Below are 12,597 nucleotides of genomic sequence, written 5' to 3' on the forward strand. Positions count from 1 at the left end.
CTTCTCAGCCTGATCCAAACTTATCCTTTATTCTACCAGTTTAACCATTTCCTGCATACCTTATTCTAACATCAACATTGTTTCTATTTTATTGTATATATATACATCATATTTTCTATCATCTATTACTTTTCGTCGTTCCAATCCATACCTAATACATAAAACTGAACCTTACATAGTGGAGATATAATTGGAGTTTACTACCCTTGTTTTAATATACTCTATAAATTTTTTCCAACTATTTTCAATTTCCTCCTTCTTTGTACCTTTAATTTCCTCATATTTTTTTGCCAAATTATAAAAATTAAATAATTTTTCTTGCCATTCTTCTTTTGTCGGAACGTGAACATCCTTCCAATTTTTTGCTATTAGAAGTCTCGCAGCTGTAACTGCGTATCTTAGGCAACAGCTATCTCTAGGGTTAACCTCTTTCGGCACCATTCCTAATAAAAACAATTTGGGGCATTTCTTGATCGGGTATCTCAATATTTTCTTTAATTCATTATATATTGACTCCCAAAAACTCTTTATAGGTTTACAGTGCCACCACATATGTATGTGGGTACCTACTGCCTCGTTACATCTCCAGCAGATGTTGGTTGCTCCTGGGTAGATTTTTGCCAGTTTCGCTGGTGTTAAATACCACCTGTTCTGCATCTTCATAATGTTCTCCTTTATATCATAACATGGTGTAAATTCAAGGCCTTTCGTCCACAATTTTTCCCATTCACTCATTGTTATGGGTTTCCCTAGGTCTTGGGACCATTTTATCATGTAATCTTTTGTTAATTCGTCCTCCGTTTTCCACTTCAATATAATTTGGTATAAATTTTTTATAAATTTATCCTTATTATTCAATAAAATCTCTTCTAATTTAGATATTCCATTCTCAAAGCCAATTTGTTTATCAATTTGTAACCTTTGGTTCACTTGAAAATACTGTAACCAGGAGGTGAAGTATCCTTTTACTTCCGCATATTCCTTTAGGTGCCAAGTTCCTTCTTTATTTTCTATTAACTGTCTGTATGTAGGCCATTTTGTTTCCATATTTTTTCTTCTTACTGCCACTACCTCGAGGGGGGAGATCCACCAGGGCGTCTTCGGCTCAAAGTATCTTTTATATTTTTGCCATACATGATATAGCGATTTCCTGATAACATTGAGCCGAAAACTACTCCTATTTTCAATTTTCTCCCTCATCAAGTAGTGATGCCACCCAGAGGCTATTCCCAACCCCTCTAAATCCAGTAGGTCGGTGTCTTCCAATGTGATCCAATCTTTCAGCCACCATAGTGCCGCTGCATCATGGTATGCTTCCAGATCGGGCATTCCGTATCCTCCCCTATGAGTGCTGTCTATCATAATTTTATATCTGATTCTTGGTCTCTTTCCGTTCCAAATAAACTTGGTTAGATCTCTTTTCCAATCTTTAAATATATCCCCTTTGCCTAATATTGGCAAATTTTGAAACAAATGAATCATCCTGGGGATTACACACATTTTCACTAATGAGATTCTTCCCAGAAGGGATAATTTCAATTTATCCCAGGTTGCAAACTTTGTCTTGATTTTTTTCCAAATTGCCTTGTAATTTTCTTGGATTAAATCTATTCCCTTGACGGTTGTTTGAATACCCAGATATTTTATTCTTTTCACTATTTTCAATCCTGTTTTTTCCTGTAATGTTATTTTTTCAGCTTCCTCCAAATTTTTTACCAGCATATGCGTTTTATCATAATTGATTTTTAGACCGGCTAGGTTTCCATATTCTCTAATTTTTTCCAAAGCTTTGGGAATGCCTTCGATAGGGTCCTCCGTGGTGATAATAATATCATCTGCAAAAGCTTTTGTTTTAAATCTTTTCTTGCCAATAATTATTCCTTTTATCTTTTCTTCTTCTCTAATATTTTTTAAAAGAATTTCCAATGTAATTATAAACAGAGATGGCGAGAGGGGGCACCCTTGTCTTGTGCCCCTTGTTATATTTATTTTATTTGATAATTTCCCATTTATTAAGATTTTTGCTCCTTGAATTTTATATATTGATTTGATTGCATTTTCCATCATACTTCCTAATTTTAATTTTTCTAATACTTTCAACATGAACGACCACGAGACCCTATCGAAGGCCTTCTCCGCGTCAATGGCGAGCAATGCTGCTCCCTTGTCTCTACGACTCTCTAAGCATTCCAATATATTTACTATATTCCTTATGTTATCTTTTGCATATCTCCCTTTTATGAAACCAGCCTGGACTTTGTGAATTATATCTTCCAGAATTATACTCAATCTCTTGGCCATAATTTTTGCGAAGATCTTGTAATCGCTATTCAACAGTGAAATCGGTCTATAATTATCTGGTTTATCTAAATTTGCTTGGGGTTTGGGTATTAGTATTATTTGGGCTTCCGTCCATGATTGAGGAGTGTTTCCTTTTTTCAGAATTAAATTCATTAGTTCCCTAAGGGGTTCTAATACCTCCTCTTGTAGTTCTTTATAGAATTCTATTGGGAGCCCATCTGGACCAGGGGCTTTTCCTCTTTTCATATTCTTGATTGCATCTGCAATTTCTGGTGTTGTTATTTCTTTATTTAACAAATTTATTTTTTCTGTTGGTATTTTTGGTAGGTGATATTTTGTCAAAAAATCATCAATTTGTTGGGGTGGTGTTTCTTCCCTTTGATACAAATTTTCATAGAATTTTTGAAAGATTTTTGTAATCTCTTCTGTTTTATAATAATATATTCCCTCCGATTCTATTCTATTTAGTATTTTTTCATTTATTCTTTTTTTTATTTGCCACATTATCAATTTACTGGGCTTATTGGCCCATTCGAAATTTTTATACTTCCAATATTGTATTTGTCTGTCAATCTCATAATCTATTAATTTTTCATACTCTGATTTCAATAATTTAACTTCTTGCTCAACTACTTTATTGTGATTTTTATATAATATTTTCTCCTTTTTCTTTATTTCTTGAAGGATTTTTTCTTTCTTTTGTTCCCTGTCTTTCCTTATTTTAACATTTTGTGATATGAAAAAGCCACGCATCACGGCTTTGCCCGCGTCCCAAGCCACTAAGGGGTCAACCTCACCATTATAGTTCAATTCAAAATATTCTTTTAATGCTTTTTTTGCTTCCTGTATGGTATTGGTATTATTTAGCATAAAGACATCCATCCTCCAGGTTTTGGGGGTGTTTTCTTTTTTTAATGAGAGAATTACTGGATTGTGGTCCGAAATAGTCTGTGGTCCTATCTCTATTTTATGAATTCTTAATGATAATTCTTTTGTGATCCAGATAATATCTATTCGGCTCGCCGACTGGTGCCGTGCTGAAATATGTGTGTACTCTCTTTTTATAGGATTCTTATGCCTCCATGCATCTAGTAAATTTAAATTACTTATAATATCCATAAATTTTGGGGGTAATTTTCCATTTAATTTTCCTTTTCCTTTATTCTGTCCATTTTTATCTAACTCTGGGTCTACAATACCGTTCACATCTCCCATTAGTATCAGTTTTTCCCCTGCGTAATTCATTATCTGGTCTCCCAATCTTTTTATAAATTCTTTCTTACTCCCATTGGGTGCATAAATTCCCACCCAGAACCATTGTTCCCCTTCAATTACTGTTTTTACTATAATAATTCTTCCCTCTTTATCTGTCCAAATTAATTCCGGGTTCCATTTACTTTTTATGTAGATCACAATCCCTCTTTTCTTTTTTGCATCAGCTGCAACAAATTCCACTCCCAATTTATCATTTTTTAACACTCTAACATGTTTTCTATTTATATGCGTCTCCTGGAGACAGATCACATCCAAGTTTTGTCTTTTTAATATATGTCCCACCCTATTTCTTTTTTTTTTATTGTTTAGGCCGTTCACGTTCCAAGAAATTATTCGCATATTCATATTTATTAAATGTCAATTTAAATATATATGTTGGGGAAAAAAATAAAAAAAAATTATTTTTACAATTATTTTATTATTATTATTATTCTATATCTCTAGACCAAGCAGAAACAAGGGTATACATTATCTATAAATCTGTTGAAGTGGGTTACTATACTTTCTATATTTGCCTCTTAATTATTTCCTACAACATCAAAATTAAAAATAATCATGATTAAGCTTATGTTTGTTGGTATTATCAGTCATTCTAATAGTTGTCCATCTTCTTTTTCCTCGTCTTCTTCCTCGCCTTCTACTTCTCCGGCCGCCTCCAGCTCTTCCCCGCTGAGATCCTCTATATCATCTCCCTTTCTCCGGGTTTGATCTTTAACTGTCTTTGATTTATCTCCCCCCAGTTCTTGTGCATAAGTTCTATAGAATCTGTCCGCTGCCTCTGGCGTGTCGAATCTTCTCCATCTGCCCTTAAAGGAGAATGCTATTCCCTGGGGGTATTCCCATTTAAAAGAGATGTTTTTTGCTTTTAATGGTTTAGCCAGAAATAAATATTTTTTTCTTTTGTGAACCAGTCTAGGTGGTATTTCTTTCATAATGTATATTTCTGTTTCTTCCATGATCAGCTTTTTTTGTGCTTTGGTTTTTAGAATTTTGTTTCTTAGCCACATGTTCGTAAAAGATACAAGACAATCTCCCGGCCAGTTGTTTGCTTTCGCTTTTTTAGAGTTAACTCTGTAGACCTCCTCTATTCTAGTCTCGACATCAAGCTCTTCTAGGTCTAACCATTTTGCCAGGGCGCTTACTAGACGTTTTTCTATGTTTTCGTTGGGTAGTTCTGGAATGTTCCTGAATCTCAGGGATTTCTCCTTTAATTTCATTTGCATCATCGCAAGAGCGTCTTGCGATGCTTCTAGGGCGGCGTTTTGTTCTTCCATGTCCTTCTTTATCTTCTCTAATTCCTTCTTCCCCTCTCTTTTCTCTTTTGCCATATTTTTCAACGTTGTCTCCAGTGATTGGTTTTTATCTATTATCTCTTGGGTCAATTCCATTGCCTTATTGGACTTTTCTTCTATATTGTTTACAGTGGAACCTCGGTTTATGAACACCTCGGTTTATGAATTTTCGGTTTATGAACACCGTGGACCCATCTGGAACGGATTAATTCATTTTCCATTACTTTCAATGGGAAAGTTTGCTTCAGTTTATGAACGCTTCAGTTTATGAATAGACTTCCAGAACCAATTACACCCATGCTTCAGTTTATGAACGCTTCAGTTTAAGTACTCCACGGACCCGTCTGGAACGGATTAATCCACTTTCCATTACTTTCAATGGGAAAGTTTGTTTAAGTTTATGAACGCTTACTCCGCGGACCGTCTGGAACGGATTAATTCACTTTCCATTACTTTCAATGGGAAAGTTTGCTTCAGTTTATGAACGCTTCAGTTTATGAACAGACTTCCGGAACCAATTGTGTTCATAAACCGAGGTACCACTGTATTTGTTCTTTTATTTCATGTTTTTCTTTTTCACTAGAATCCATTTTCCCTTCCATATTTTCTACTTTATCTTCCAATTTTTTTATCCTTTCATTCATCTCCTGTTTAATTTCTGAGAGGTCTTGCTTAATTTTCCCTATGTCATTTTTGAAGTCTTGCTTGATCTCTCCTATGTCGTTTTTGAGACTTAAAATCAACTCTTTGAGGTCCAATTCATGCTCTGCTGATGAGGTTCTTCTCTGGTTGGAGGCTCCTGTCGCCAGGTTCTTTTGCTTATTCATTTTATATAGATTGACCTGCCAAACCTTGTTTAACCACACGATGTCGCTCTCTGTCTTATACACCTCAGGAGCGTTATTGTAACTGTTAAGGTCAATCTGTAGTCGCTGGGAGACACTTTGTTACAGATTGCAATAAGCTTTCCTCCTCTAGATGTCCTGATGTTGTAATCCACGTCACTTCTGGTTTCTTTGTAACCTTGTCTGCTTAGTCATGTTTCAGTTTAGAAAGCCGTCGTCATTTTACTTAAGGTTTTATTCATAAAAAAAAAATGAATTGGCTTGAATAAGTCTTTAAGAAACCTCCCCACGTATATAAAAAGAATCGCGGGAGTGATAAGTACAGAGAAGAGGGATCAGTTTAAGTCCGTCGCTCCCCTCCTCCACGCAGGGCTGTTTAAAAACATTCAGATACTTTTTGGTTCAGTTCTAAATGAATGCAGCTTTATTCTTCAAAGCTCGGATCAGCTCCGTTTTACTTCTTGCGTTAAAAAAAAAAGTCCCCAGCTTTACGCTCTTTTTGGTCTCCCCCTGACAGCGCTTCTTGCTTCTCTCCCGCTTTCTCTCACACCCCACTTTATGTTATTAATTCTTCCGATTTTTTCTTTCGTCTCAGTGGGGGTGGGTGGGTATTTAAACATAAAATGTTCTCAGTGTTGTCCACAATTCTCTCTCGCCCGGGGGGGTTATTTAGAAGGGTTTATAAAAAGGAATTTTACCGTGCACGATCGCGTCGGGTTTCGGCTTTGCTGGTCTCCGTGCTCTTTCACCGTCGCAGTGCCCGGTTTCTCCCCCTCCTTCCGATGTTTCTGAAGGTCTCCGGGAGAACCCTTAGGGCACCGCCGACTCCTCAGGCAAGAATCACCTTCTTGTCCCTTCGTGGGGGGTCGCTAGCCTTGCAAACCCCCCGCTTTTGCCAGCTTTAAGTTCGGGGGCTACAGAGCTCCCGTTTTTAGCCTGATCGCGACCCGCGGTCAAAACCGGAAGGCTTTTTTGAAGTGGAGCAGGCGGCAGGGCTGCTTGAAAGAGCAAGTAGCAGGACTTCCGGTTCCGATTTTCAAGAGACTGATGAATCCCGAAGCAAAGAGTGGTCCGTTACCCAGGAGCAGCCCAGTGCAAAACTTTGCCACCTGCCTCCTCACTCCTCCGCCAATTATTTATCGCAGGCAATCTTTGCAAACTCCGTCACCCATTAATCTCGTTGCTTGGCGGAACCGTTCAAAATATAGCGAGATTTTTTAAACACGGGAGAGAGAGAAATAGGATGCCACTCTTTCTAACAACGTTGCCATTAAATGCTTGGGCTTGCTTCCGAAATAGTAGATCTGTCAGAGTCGTTATTCTGCAGCCATGAATGGCATGCAGGGTTAATGCAAAGTCGCTGTTGCAGCGGGGGCTGCCCTTCTGCCAGAGAGTTGGGGAGGGGGTTGCAGGTCTGTGCAATCTGACTACTTCGGTCAAAACTTCTATCGTGTCTCTTCCAACTTGCCTTTTCTCTAAACTAAAAAAATTCCCAAATGCTGCCCCCTTTCCTCATGGGGGAGTCTCTCCACCCCCTTGATCATTTCTGGCAGCCCTTTTCTGAACCCCTCCCAACTCTACAATATCAAAATACAATTTGTTGTGTTTGATGGTACAAGAAAGTGGGAGGGAGGGAAAGAGATGGAGCAGCAGGATGAATGTCTAGTTAGTTCCTCAAAGAAGGTGGAAAACAGGCCTGGTGGCATAAAAAAAATGGAGCAAGCTGGCTCTTTCTATCTCCCTGTATTTGATTTCTGGGTCCCCCTGGGCATCTCTCCTCCTTCCTGGGCCATTAAGGGCTTTAGCATAAAAGGTGAAGCTTGTCCACATCACATCTATTGATTACAGAGCAAGGTTTACAGCGCTACAGATGAAGCTGCTGTCAGAGGAAAGGCAGATTTTTCTGGTGTCGTTTGTTAGGGAATAAAAGAGACATTAGTGCATCAAAGCCTCTCCGTGTGTCAGGATTCCCGGGAGAAGGTCGAGGGGAGGGGGAGGGGCTCTTGTCTTTTGTTCTTGAGCAAATGGATCGGCTGCCTTTCCTGGGGAGGGCCGCTTCCGATAAATTGAATCCAGGGCTGTGATCCAGAAGAGAAGAAAAATGAGAATCTTGTCACCTGCATAAATGATGGCAGGTTCACACTGGGCGTTTGTACTCAAGGTAGCCGCGGGGACAAGCAGCCACCGCTCCGTGGTACCAGAGAAAGGGGGCAAATGAATGTTTTTCTACCTTTCTCTCTTTTTTAATATAAACTTTATTAAGATTCGAATTATAACACATAATACATCAAATTTAAATCATAACAAACATCATAATAAACAAATAATACAATACCGATAACACAAAAAATCAAATCAACTAACTTATCATTCTCTCCACTCTGTCACTTCCGCTTGTTTGCAGTTAAGTCCCTTAGTAGTTTTTGAAACTGCTTCTTTTAATTTTTTTTCTCTCTCTTTTTACTTTCCTATTTTGATTCTCTATTTGTTATTCTCAGTGCCGATCTTTAAAAATGGATCCAAGATTTAATTGTAGGGCATTGTTGTTTCATATAATCTCCGAATTTTTCCCAATTCTGTTCAATTTTTTGTTTATTACCTCCTCTTATTGTTTTTCTACCTTTCTCATGGAGCCGGCCCAGCATTAGGCAGGGTGAGGCTACTGCTTCAGGCACCCGAAGCACCCTCAGGGGGCATGCCCATGGGTGCCCCGCCACAATAGGCACCAATTTTTGGCAAGGGGGGGGGGTCCGTTTTGTGCAAGATCTCTCACCAAATCTGCACAACCTTGCCCCAAATGAGTGCCTATGGCAGGGCCACTTCTCCCCCAGCGGGAGCAGAGGCGGGCAGGTGGGTGGGTGGGGGTGGCAGCAAGGTAAAATGGGACACCCTGCCCCGCATTCTCATAACACTAAAGCTCACCTGCGTCCAATGATGCTGAATGTTGGAAGATTCAGGCAGATAAAAGTCCTTCTTGTGGGATGTAATCCATTGAGAGCAGTCAAAGACAACATTCCTTGTTTTCCTAGAGAAGACATGTGGGGGAATGTTTGGTCCAGCCAGTCGAAAACTTCGTTTCCTCCTGGCTGCAGCATCCTTCCTTTGCGTGTGACTAAAGGTGGGTGTGACCTTACCTGTCCAGGTAACAAAAGGACAAGGCATGCTGCCACTCTTTCTCTTTTTGACTTCCTCCGTCGTCGGAGCAGCTTCTTAGCTAGGAATGGTCCTGCTAGCTTCTCAGCTAGCAGAAGCACTGGGATTATTCCCCCATATGGGGTAGATCCACATGTACATATTTGTAACTAAGTCTGCCTTCAGGGATCAAACTGTGAACTGATGTGAGTAAACTTCTTTTATTGACTTTGAATAAGATTGTCGTGTCTTTACTCTTTTAAAAGGGATTAAAGGGAATTTACCAGGAACGTACAATTCAACCTGAGACAGACTGAATTGTATAATAGTGAGAGGCCACAAACCCCGCCCACCTGGTGGGAGGGGGAGGGTGGAAATTGCATCCTATAAACCATCCCAAAGTGGTACTCAGAAGCACAGCTGCCTCCAGCTGTGGAGGCAGGGCAGAGCCCTCCTGGCTAGGAACCCTCCATAGCCCTCTCCTCCACCATGAATTTGCCCAATCCTCGTTTAAAGACATCCAAGTTGGCCACCTCTTCCAGGAACGAGTTCCATCTCAGCTTTGCTCATCGCAAAACAAGACACAAGGTGTTTGTGTGAATGAGACCACATTTAAATGTGCTTAAGGGGGCAGGAAAAGTCACATTGAGCTCCCCTTGGCCGGGGAGGTGGCTGGACCCAGAATGGGGAGAGAAGGTCCCCCACATGCTGCTTTTTCCCTGAGGGATTCATCCTGTTCCCTGGAACTAGGCTACAGGTGGCAGAGCAGGTGGGAGAGGAAACTCAGGACCCCCAAAAAAATATTGCAACCCCCCCCCAAAAACAAACAAACTGCAGAGCCACCCAACCTTCAGGTTCTGTTTTGAAGCAAGAAGAGAAGCCCGCAAAGCTGGCAGCTGAGGGATGCCTTTAAAAATCCAGTGCAAAGCTTTGATTCTTTTTTGGTTTGCAAATGGAGCAAACTTAATATGCAAAGCACTAGCTGAGAATAAATAGGCAGCGTGAAAATGTCATTTCCACACAGTCACTTTTCTGACCATTATGCCGCTTCAAACAAAAGCAATTTACTCTGCCTATAATAAAGCCAAGGTGATAACGAAGCTCTTGAGTCACTTCTATCCATCCCCCCCCCCCGCGCCACCGCTGCCCTCGTCCTCCCAGCCAGACACCACCATAAAAATGGAAGCATGAACTATCCTGCCTGGAGCCTTCAAGCTTCCCAGAGAATTTCTAATGGCGCCATAAACTTAGAGAAACATCTTGTTTCCTGTGCAAAGAGGGCCATAACCTGGGCAGGGGAGCCAGAGGTGGGAAAATCAATGCCTTGATGGGAGGGTTAAGCTGGGTCACAAGTCTATAAGGGAGGCATCAAGGGGAGCAGAAAGGGGGAACTTGGAGGGGTCACTGTGGATAGGGGTCATTTCAGGGCGTACCAGGATATGCAGGGCCACTGTTTAAATTCTTTTGTATCCTTAACTGGATGTCCATTTACAGTGGAACCTCGGTTTATGAACACCTCGGTTTATGAATTTTCAGTTTACGAACGCCGCGGACCTATCTGGAACGGATTAATCCACTTTCCATTACTTTCAATGGGAAAGTTCGCTTCAGTTTATGAACGCTTCAGTTTATGAACAGACTTCCGGAACCAATTGTGTTCATAAACCGAGGTACCACTGTACAATTCTATCCATCTATAGGATAGATACAGTGGTACCTCGGGTTAAGAACTTAATTCGTTCTGAAGGTCCGTGCTTAACCTGAAACTGCTCTTAACCTGCTCTTAACCTGCTCTTAACCTGAGGTCCCAAAGATGCAGTACTGTATGTGGGTGAGAGAGGTCAGCCAAGAGCGCTGTGCATTGTCCTTGCCACGTGCCAGCGGTGTGCAATGCTTCTGCATGTGCAGGCTCTTCTCCGTCCGGTTGCCCCTCCTTGGTCCAGGCAGGGCTGGTGCACCTTGACAGCTACAAGGGCAGGCAGAAATCAAGCGCTCCCCCAACAAAGAGATGTGGTGAAGTGGGAGGGGGCTTTGCAAAGTTCCTTGCTAGCCTGAGGCTCCGCTTTTATTTGCATCTCCTCACTGGCCAGGCTCCTGTGTCTGGAATGCATCATGGGATTGCTTATTTATTCCTCTTCATTTGGAGGGGGGTGGGTGGGCTCCCATCAGCCTTGGGCAAACCTCAGCCAGCCCCCCCCCCTCCTCTCTTCCACCTCTTGCCGGGTGAGACGTAAGTTTGCTTGACAGGAGGCATAAGAAGGGCAGACAAAGCGAGAAATCACCATCCAAGGGAGATAGACAAGCGAGGCCTGGGGATGCTTGCAGAGAGGCTGTGTGTATTTCTTTTCTGACAAGACCGTCAGTGCTACTTATGGAGCCATGCACAAGTTCACCTTCCTTCTCTCTGTGTGTAACTGGGTGATTGTGGGGCAGAGGAGAAGGAAGAGAGATGGTCCTGGTCTACGAGGTTTGAGCCTCTGCCTCTCTTGGGGACACCTGGGGAGATGAAGAAGGGTCTGGAGACAAAGCCTCCTCCTCCTATTATTATTATTATTATTATTATTATTATTATTATTATTATTATTGAATTAATTTAAATTGGGGTGTATGAAGTGTGGGGCACGTCATGCTCCTTCTGGGGACCTTTGCCCACCTTTGGTCCCCACCCTGCACTCACCTGTGGCTCCTAGAAGCTGCCAGCCTGCGACAGCAAACACACCCCAGGAACGGCTTTGACCAGGTGAGGGGATCCGCTGGGTCTCAATCTACCGGGGAGTATGGGCTTCCCCTGCATGCAAAGACAGCCTCTGGTGGATGGGCGAGGCCAATAGTGGGTCCAACCGTCAGGAAGGGGGGTTCTGCCTGTGCTATAGAGCATGGGTAGGCAAAGGCAAATTAAGGCCTGGCCGGGGGTGGGGGTGGATCCGGCCCAATCACCTTCTAAATCTAGCCCGCAGACGGTCCGTGAATCAGCTTGTTTTTACATGAGTAGAATATGTGCTTTTATTTAAAATGGGTTATTTGTGGGGCGTAGGAATTAGATATAGATAGATAGATAGATAGATAGATAGATAGATAGATAGATAGATGATAGATAGATAGATAGATAGATAGATAGATAGATAGATAGATGATAGATAGATAGTCTGCCCCCCCCACAAGGTCTGAGGGACAGTGGACCAGCCCCCTGCTGAGAAACAGGTAGGTAGCCATTTCTGACGTAGTCAAAACAAACAAACAAAAATTCCTTCCAGCAGCACCTTAAAGACCAACTAAGTTAGTTGGTCCTTAAGGTGCTGCTGGAAGGATTTTTTTTTATTTTGTTTCACCTGCTGAGAAAGTTTGCTGACCCCTGCTATAGAGGGAAGTGAGGGGCACCTGGGAAGGTAGCTCATCCAGGAGAAGGAATACTCTGATCCTAAACTTCCCCTGCCTTTGTGACTATACTTACTTGTGGGAAAGACTTTGGGAGTAAACCCTGAGGAAAAGTCTGTATTCTCAGCCTTGTGGGACATCTTTGGGAGAAGGAAAAGCTAAGGAGTAAGCCCTACACAAATCCAGAGTGGATTCCCTGAGATGTTTGGGTGGCGCCTTCTATGCCTCCTCCTGGCAGCTCCTGCAGCCAAAAGTAATTCAGAAGCATTGCTATGTCCAACTGTGGAGGGAGAGCATATTCATCATGGCCATTCGCCACTGATAGCCCTCTCCTCCATGAATTGCTCTTTTAAAGTTATCCTTAGTGCAGACCCACC

This window comes from Zootoca vivipara, chromosome 7 (assembly GCF_963506605.1).
Source record: "Zootoca vivipara chromosome 7, rZooViv1.1, whole genome shotgun sequence".
Taxonomy (NCBI): domain Eukaryota; kingdom Metazoa; phylum Chordata; class Lepidosauria; order Squamata; family Lacertidae; genus Zootoca; species Zootoca vivipara.